The sequence below is a fragment of the Hyla sarda genome, unplaced genomic scaffold (genome assembly GCF_029499605.1).
Source record: "Hyla sarda isolate aHylSar1 unplaced genomic scaffold, aHylSar1.hap1 scaffold_430, whole genome shotgun sequence".
NCBI lineage: Eukaryota > Metazoa > Chordata > Amphibia > Anura > Hylidae > Hyla > Hyla sarda.
The window spans coordinates 231,097-240,530 of NW_026610445.1; the positions used below are offsets into that span (position 1 = coordinate 231,097).

A 9,434-nucleotide genomic window follows, 5' to 3' on the forward strand; every position below is an offset into this window, starting at 1 on the left:
CAATGGGGAATAGCCGCACTGAGTTTGTCAAGTGCACCCATGTTTGCAACTCCAACAATACACACATATCTATGTATGTATGTATGTGTGTATGTGTGTATGTGTATCTCTCTATCTATCTATCTATCTATCCACCCATCTATCTCTATATATATTTATCTCTCTCTCTCTATATGTATATATGTATATATATAATTTTTTTTTCTTTTAAATATATATATATATATATATATATATATATATACATATAGAGAGAGAGAGAGATGGAAATACTTTCTTAAACATGTTTTCACCTCATTTTTACCTTCTTTTTTTTCTTCTCTCCATGTTTTCCTTCTTTCCTCCTTTTTTCATATGCTGCTGCTTCTTATTTTTCTTCTTTTTCAGACCCTATCATTGCACTATTGCTTATTCAATACCACCAGCAGATGGAGACACTATATTACAACATTAGTTGTGAGCAGCAGTTTGTACAAACAAATGCCTCATAGCTGATGTCCTATCCACCTAGGCACATAGGCACCACCTATTGTCTTTTGCCTGCAGTAGGGACCCACTGGACTAGCCAGCAAGCAGCTGCAGCAGCAAATAAACAGGTAATCTTTCTTTCCAACACTGAAACCTGGTGGTGCACTTAATATATGCTACCAGATAGGGGACATATCAGATATTAAACTGATATAAACAGACACCACATTTGATACCAGCCAAAAGGAAGGATGATAAGTGATAACTGTGAAAGGGGAGGAACCAACGCTGTCCCCTTCACATGCACCATCACTACTTGTAGGAAGGGAGGCTGGCTGGCAGCCTCCCATACACACTCTGGCTGGGTGGCAGTCACCCACCAGTACACACAGCAGACCCTAAACCCATATCATTATTGCTAAGCAGGAAGATGGGAGTCCATTTCACTCTGATGGACCATTTTTAAATGCAATCCATAACCTGGCTTTGGCAGGAACCCTTCTTACTCCTCCTACTTGCATTTGATACTGGGTTTAGGATCTGCATAGGAAACACACACACACAAGCACACACTTACCTGTGTTGCCTGCTGACGCCTCCTTGGCTGTCCCCAAACGGTATAAAACCAACAGCCACGGGAAGCTGTAAGGATAGAGGACATACCTGCATCCTATTGGACTCACTTGTCTTGGTTAAATCCAACTTATTTGACAACCTATGGTGCTGCTACTTCTGCTCATGGCAGTGCTGCTTCTGACAAGGCTGTTCTTTGGTGGGCCTAGGCGACATCACAATCTCCATGGTTACATACACAACAAAGGTCAGATGTTGTTTACACCTGGCCATGCCAGTGGTATTGAGTAGCATATCCCAGTGCTAAGGGTCCTGGGTGCAACAATCTTTCAATGGGGAATAGCCGCACTGAGTTTGTCAAGTGCACCCATGTTTGCAACTCCAACAATACACACATATGTATGTATGTATGTATGTATGTGTGTATGTGTGTATGTGTGTATGTGTGTATGTATGTCTATCTATCTATCTATCCACCCATCTATCTCTATATATATTTATCTCTCTCTCTCTATATGTATATATATATAATTTTTTTTCTTTTAAATATATATATATATATATATATATATATATATATATATATATGTATATACATATAGAGAGAGAGAGAGATGGAAATACTTTTTTAAACATGTTTTCACCTCATTTTTTTTCTTCTCTCCATGTTTTCCTTCTTTCCTATGCTGCTGCTTCTTATTTTTCTTCTTTTTTCAGACCCTATCATTGCACTATTGCTTATTCAATACCACCAGCAGATGGAGACACTATATTACAACATTAGTTGTGAGCAGCAGTTTGTACAAACAAATGCCTCATAGCTGATGTCCTATCCACCTAGGCACATAGGCACCACCTATTGTCTATTGCCTGCAGTAGGGGCCCACTGGACTAGCCAGCAAGCAGCTGCAGCAAATAAACAGATAATCTTTCTTTCCAACACTGAAACCTGGTGGTGCATTTAATATATGCTATCAGATAGGGGACATATCAGATATTAAACTGATATAAACAGACACCACATTTGATACCAGCCAAAAGGAAGGATGAGAAGTGATAACTGTGAAAGGGGAGGAACCAACGCTGTCCCCTTCACATGCACCATCACTACTTGTAGGAAGGGAGGCTGGCTGGCAGCCTCCCATACACACTCTGGCTGGGTGGCAGTCACCCACCAGTACACACAGCAGACCCTAAACCCATATCATTATTGCTAAGCAGGAAGATGGGAGTCCATTTCACTCTGATGGACCATTTTTAAATGCAATCCATAACCTGGCTTTGGCAGGAACCCTTCTTACTCCTCCTACTTGCATTTGATACTGGGTTTAGGATCTGCATAGGAAACACACACACACACACACACACATACAAGCACACACTTACCTGTGTTGCCTGCTGACGCCTCCTTGGCTGTCCCCAAACGGTATAAAACCAACAGCCACGGGAAGCTGTAAGGATAGAGGACATACCTGCATCCTATTGGACTCACTTGTCTTGGTTAAATCCAACTTATTTGACAACCTATGGTGCTGCTACTTCTGCTCATGGCAGTGCTGCTTCTGACAAGGCTGTTCTTTGGTGGGCCTAGGCGACATCACAATCTCCATGGTTACATACACAACAAAGGTCAGATGTTGTTTACACCTGGCCATGCCAGTGATATTGAGTAGCATATCCCAGTGCTAAGGGTCCTGGGTGCAACAATCTTTCAATGGGGAATAGCCGCACTGAGTTTGTCAAGTGCACCCATGTTTGCAACTCCAACAATACACACATATGTATGTATGTGTGTATGTGTGTATGTGTGTATGTGTGTATGTGTGTATGTATGTCTATCTATCTATCTATCTATCCACCCATCTATCTCTATATATATTTATCTCTCTCTCTATATATGTATATATATATATATATATATATATATATATATATATATAATTTTTTTTTCTTTTAAATATATATATATATATATATATATATATATATATATATGTATATACATATAGAGAGAGAGAGAGAGATGGAAATACTTTTTTAAACATGTTTTCACCTCATTTTTACCTTCTTTTTTTCTTCTCTCCATGTTTTCCTTTTTTCCTATGCTGCTGCTTCTTATTTTTCTTCTTTTTCAGACCCTATCATTGCACTATTGCTTATTCAATACCACCAGCAGATGGAGACACTATATTACAACATTAGTTGTGAGCAGCAGTTTGTACAAACAAATGCCTCATAGCTGATGTCCTATCCACCTAGGCACCACCTATTGTCTTTTGCCTGCAGTAGGGACCCACTGGACTAGCCAGCAAGCAGCTGCAGCAGCAAATAAACAGGTAATCTTTCTTTCCAACACTGAAACCTGGTGGTGCATTTAATATATGCTACCAGATAGGGGACATATCAGATATTAAACTGATATAAACAGACACCACATTTGATACCAGCCAAAAGGAAGGATGAGAAGTGATAACTGTGAAAGGGGAGGAACCAACGCTGTCCCCTTCACATGCACCATCACTACTTGTAGGAAGGGAGGCTGGCTGGCAGCCTCCCATACACACTCTGGCTGGGAGGCAGTCACCCACCAGTACACACAGCAGACCCTAAACCCATATCATTATTGCTAAGCAGGAAGATGGGAGTCCATTTCACTCTAATGGACCATTTTTAAATGCAATCCATAACCTGGCTTTGGCAGGAACCCTTCTTACTCCTCCTACTTGCATTTGATACTGGGTTTAGGATCTGCATAGGAAACACACACACACACACAAGCACACACTTACCTGTGTTGCCTGCTGACGCCTCCTTGGCTGTCCCCAAACGGTATAAAACCAACAGCCATGGGAAGCTGTAAGGATAGAGAACATACCTGCATCCTATTGGACTCACTTGTCTTGGTTAAATCCAACTTATTTGACAACCTATGGTGCTGCTACTTCTGCTCATGGCAGTGCTGCTTCTGACAAGGCTGTTCTTTGGTGAGCCTAGGTGACATCACAATCTCCATGGTTACATACACAACAAAGGTCAGATGTTGTTTACACCTGGCCATGCCAGTGGTATTGAGTAGCATATCACAGTGCTAAGGGTCCTGGGTGCAACAATCTTTCAATGGGGAATAGCCGCACTGAGTTTGTCAAGTGCACCCATGTTTGCAACTCCAACAATACACACATATCTGTGTATGTGTGTATGTGTGTATGTGTGTATGTGTGTATGAGTGTATGTGTGTATGTGTATCTCTCTATCTATCTATCTATCTATCTATCCACCCATCTATCTCTATATATATTTATCTCTCTCTCTCTATATGTATATATGTATATAATTTTTTTTTCTTTTAAATATATATATATATATATATATATATATATATATACATATAGAGAGAGAGAGAGATGGAAATACTTTCTTAAACATGTTTTCACCTCATTTTTACCTTCTTTTTTTTCTTCTCTCCATGTTTTCCTTCTTTCCTCCTTTTTTCATATGCTGCTGCTTCTTATTTTTCTTCTTTTTCAGACCCTATCATTGCACTATTGCTTATTCAATACCACCAGCAGATGGAGACACTATATTACAACATTAGTTGTGAGCAGCAGTTTGTACAAACAAATGCCTCATAGCTGATGTCCTATCCACCTAGGCACATAGGCACCACCTATTGTCTTTTGCCTGCAGTAGGGACCCACTGGACTAGCCAGCAAGCAGCTGCAGCAGCAAATAAACAGGTAATCTTTCTTTCCAACACTGAAACCTGGTGGTGCACTTAATATATGCTACCAGATAGGGGACATATCAGATATTAAACTGATATAAACAGACACCACATTTGATACCAGACAAAAGGAAGGATGATAAGTGATAACTGTGAAAGGGGAGGAACCAACGCTGTCCCCTTCACATGCACCATCACTACTTGTAGGAAGGGAGGCTGGCTGGCAGCCTCCCATACACACTCTGGCTGGGTGGCAGTCACCCACCAGTACACACAGCAGACCCTAAACCCATATCATTATTGCTAAGCAGGAAGATGGGAGTCCATTTCACTCTGATGGACCATTTTTAAATGCAATCCATAACCTGGCTTTGGCAGGAACCCTTCTTACTCCTCCTACTTGCATTTGATACTGGGTTTAGGATCTGCATAGGAAACACACACACACACACAAGCACACACTTACCTGTGTTGCCTGCTGACGCCTCCTTGGCTGTCCCCAAACGGTATAAAACCAACAGCCACGGGAAGCTGTAAGGATAGAGGACATACCTGCATCCTATTGGCCTCACTTGTCTTGGTTAAATCCAACTTATTTGACAACCTATGGTGCTGCTACTTATGCTCATGGCAGTGCTGCTTCTGACAAGGCTGTTCTTTGGTGGGCCTAGGCGACATCACAATCTCCATGGTTACATACACAACAAAGGTCAGATGTTGTTTACACCTGGCCATGCCAGTGGTATTGAGTAGCATATCCCAGTGCTAAGGGTCCTGGGTGCAACAATCTTTCAATGGGGAATAGCCGCACTGAGTTTGTCAAGTGCACCCATGTTTGCAACTCCAACAATACACACATATGTATGTATGTATGTGTGTATGTGTGTATGTATGTCTATCTATCTATCTATCCACCCATCTATCTCTATATATATTTATCTCTCTCTCTCTCTCTATATGTATATATATATATATATGTATATATATAATTTTTTTTCTTTTAAATATATATATATATATATATATATGTATATACATATAGAGAGAGAGAGAGATGGAAATACTTTTTTAAACATGTTTTCACCTAATTTTTACCTTCTTTTTTTCTTCTCTCCATGTTTTCCTTCTTTCCTATGCTGCTGCTTCTTATTTTTCTTCTTTTTCAGACCCTATCATTGCACTATTGCTTATTCAATACCACCAGCAGATGGAGACACTATATTACAACATTAGTTGTGAGCAGCAGTTTGTACAAACAAATGCCTCATAGCTGATGTCCTATCCACCTAGGCACATAGGCACTACCTATTGTCTATTGCCTGCAGTAGGGACCCACTGGACTAGACAGCAAGCAGCTGCAGCAATTAAACAGACAATCTTTCTTTCCAACACTGAAACCTGGTGGTGCATTTAATATATGCTATCAAATAGGGGACATATCAGATATTAAACTGATATAAACAGACACCACATTTGATACCAGCCAAAAGGAAGGATGAGAAGTGATAACTGTGAAAGGGGAGGAACCAACGCTGTCCCCTTCACATGCACCATCATTACTTGTAGGAAGGGAGGCTGGCTGGCAGCCTCCCATACACACTCTGGCTGGGTGGCAGTCACCCACCAGTACACACAGCAGACCCTAAACCCATATCATTATTGCTAAGCAGGAAGATGGGAGTCCATTTCACTCTGATGGACCATTTTTAAATGCAATCCATAACCTGGCTTTGGCAGGAACCCTTCTTACTCCTCCTACTTGCATTTGATACTGGGTTTAGGATCTGCATAGGAAACACACACACACACACACACACACACACACACACACACACATACAAGCACACACTTACCTGTGTTGCCTGCTGACGCCTCCTTGGCTGTCCCCAAACGGTATAAAACCAACAGCCACGGGAAGCTGTAAGGATAGAGGACATACCTGCATCCTATTGGACTCACTTGTCTTGGTTAAATCCAACTTATTTGACAACCTATGGTGCTGCTACTTCTGCTCATGGCAGTGCTGCTTCTGACAAGGCTGTTCTTTGGTGGGCCTAGGCGACATCACAATCTCCATGGTTACATACACAACAAAGGTCAGATGTTGTTTACACCTGGCCATGCCAGTGGTATTGAGTAGCATATCCCAGTGCTAAGGGTCCTGGGTGCAACAATCTTTCAATGGGGAATAGCCGCACTGAGTTTGTCAAGTGCACCCATGTTTGCAACTCCAACAATACACACATATGTATGTATGTATGTATGTATGTGTGTATGTGTGTATGTGTGTATGTGTGTATGTGTGTATGTGTGTATGTATGTCTATCTATCTATCTATCCACCCATCTATCTCTATATATATTTATCTCTCTCTCTCTCTCTATATGTATATATATATAATTTTTTTTTCTTTTAAATATATATATATATATATATATATATGTATATACATATAGATAGAGAGAGAGATGGAAATACTTTTTTAAACATGTTTTCACCTCATTTTTACCTTCTTTTTTTCTTCTCTCCATGTTTTCCTTCTTTCCTATGCTGCTGCTTCTTATTTTTCTTCTTTTTCAAACCCTATCATTGCACTATTGCTTATTCAATACCACCAGCAGATGGAGACACTATATTACAACATTAGTTGTGAGCAGCAACTTGTACAAACAAATGCCTCATAGCTGATGTCCTATCCACCTAGGCACATAGGCACCACCTATTGTCTTTTGCCTGCAGTAGGGACCCACTGGACTAGCCAGCAAGCAGCTGCTGCAGCAGCAGCAAATAAACAAGTAATCTTTCTTTCCAACATTGAAACCTGGTGGTGCACTTAATATATGCTACCAGATAGGGGACATATCAGATATTAAACTGATATAAACAGACACCACATTTGATACCAGCCAAAAGGAAGGATGAGAAGTGATAACTGTGAAAGGGGAGGAACCAACGCTGTCCCCTTCACATGCACCATCACTACTTGTAGGAAGGGAGGCTGGCTGGCAGCCTCCCATACACACTCTGGCTGGGTGGCAGTCACCCACCAGTACACACAGCAGACCCTAAACCCATATCATTATTGCTAAGCAGGAAGATGGGAGTCCATTTCACTCTGATGGACCATTTTTAAATGCAATCCATAACCTGGCTTTGGCAGGAACCCTTCTTACTCCTCCTACTTGCATTTGATACTGGGTTTAGGATCTGCATAGGAAACACACACACACACACACACACACACACACAAGCACACACTTACCTGTGTTGCCTGCTGACGCCTCCTTGGCTGTCCCCAAACGGTATAAAACCAACAGCCATGGGAAGCTGTAAGGATAGAGAACATACCTGCATCCTATTGGACTCACTTGTCTTGGTTAAATCCAACTTATTTGACAACCTATGGTGCTGCTACTTCTGCTCATGGCAGTGCTGCTTCTGACAAGGCTGTTCTTTGGTGAGCCTAGGCGACATCACAATCTCCATGGTTACATACACAACAAAGGTCAGATGTTGTTTACACCTGGCCATGCCAGTGGTATTGAGTAGCATATCACAGTGCTAAGGGTCCTGGGTGCAACAATCTTTCAATGGGGAATAGCCGCACTGAGTTTGTCAAGTGCACCCATGTTTGCAACTCCAACAATACACACATATCTATGTATGTATGTATGTGTGTATGTGTGTATGTGTATCTCTCTATCTATCTATCTATCTATCTATCCACCCATCTATCTCTATATATATTTATCTCTCTCTCTCTATATGTATATATGTATATATATAATTTTTTTTTCTTTTAAATATATATATATATATATATATATATATACATATAGAGAGAGAGAGAGAGATGGAAATACTTTCTTAAACATGTTTTCACCTCATTTTTACCTTCTTTTTTTTCTTCTCTCCATGTTTTCCTTCTTTCCTCCTTTTTTCATATGCTGCTGCTTCTTATTTTTCTTCTTTTTCAGACCCTATCATTGCACTATTGCTTATTCAATACCACCAGCAGATGGAGACACTATATTACAACATTAGTTGTGAGCAGCAGTTTGTACAAACAAATGCCTCATAGCTGATGTCCTATCCACCTAGGCACATAGGCACCACCTATTGTCTTTTGCCTGCAGTAGGGACCCACTGGACTAGCCAGCAAGCAGCTGCAGCAGCAAATAAACAGGTAATCTTTCTTTCCAACACTGAAACCTGGTGGTGCACTTAATATATGCTACCAGATAGGGGACATATCAGATATTAAACTGATATAAACAGACACCACATTTGATACCAGCCAAAAGGAAGGATGATAAGTGATAACTGTGAAAGGGGAGGAACCAACGCTGTCCCCTTCACATGCACCATCACTACTTGTAGGAAGGGAGGCTGGCTGGCAGCCTCCCATACACACTCTGGCTGGGTGGCAGTCACCCACCAGTACACACAGCAGACCCTAAACCCATATCATTATTGCTAAGCAGGAAGATGGGAGTCCATTTCACTCTGATGGACCATTTTTAAATGCAATCCATAACCTGGCTTTGGCAGGAACCCTTCTTACTCCTCCTACTTGCATTTGATACTGGGTTTAGGATCTGCATAGGAAACACACACACACACACACAAGCACACACTTACCTGTGTTGCCTGCTGACGCCTCCTTGGC

The 9,434-nt window shown here is 41.1% G+C and overlaps 3 pseudogenes; all 3 read right to left on the reverse strand.

The window, feature by feature from the left end:
- Positions 1–623: 623 nt before the first annotated feature.
- Positions 624–731, reverse strand: LOC130334187 (U2 spliceosomal RNA; annotated as a pseudogene).
- Positions 732–3,404: 2,673 nt separating this feature from the next.
- Positions 3,405–3,507, reverse strand: LOC130334190 (U2 spliceosomal RNA; annotated as a pseudogene).
- Positions 3,508–8,978: 5,471 nt separating this feature from the next.
- Positions 8,979–9,086, reverse strand: LOC130334188 (U2 spliceosomal RNA; annotated as a pseudogene).
- Positions 9,087–9,434: the final 348 nt, after the last annotated feature.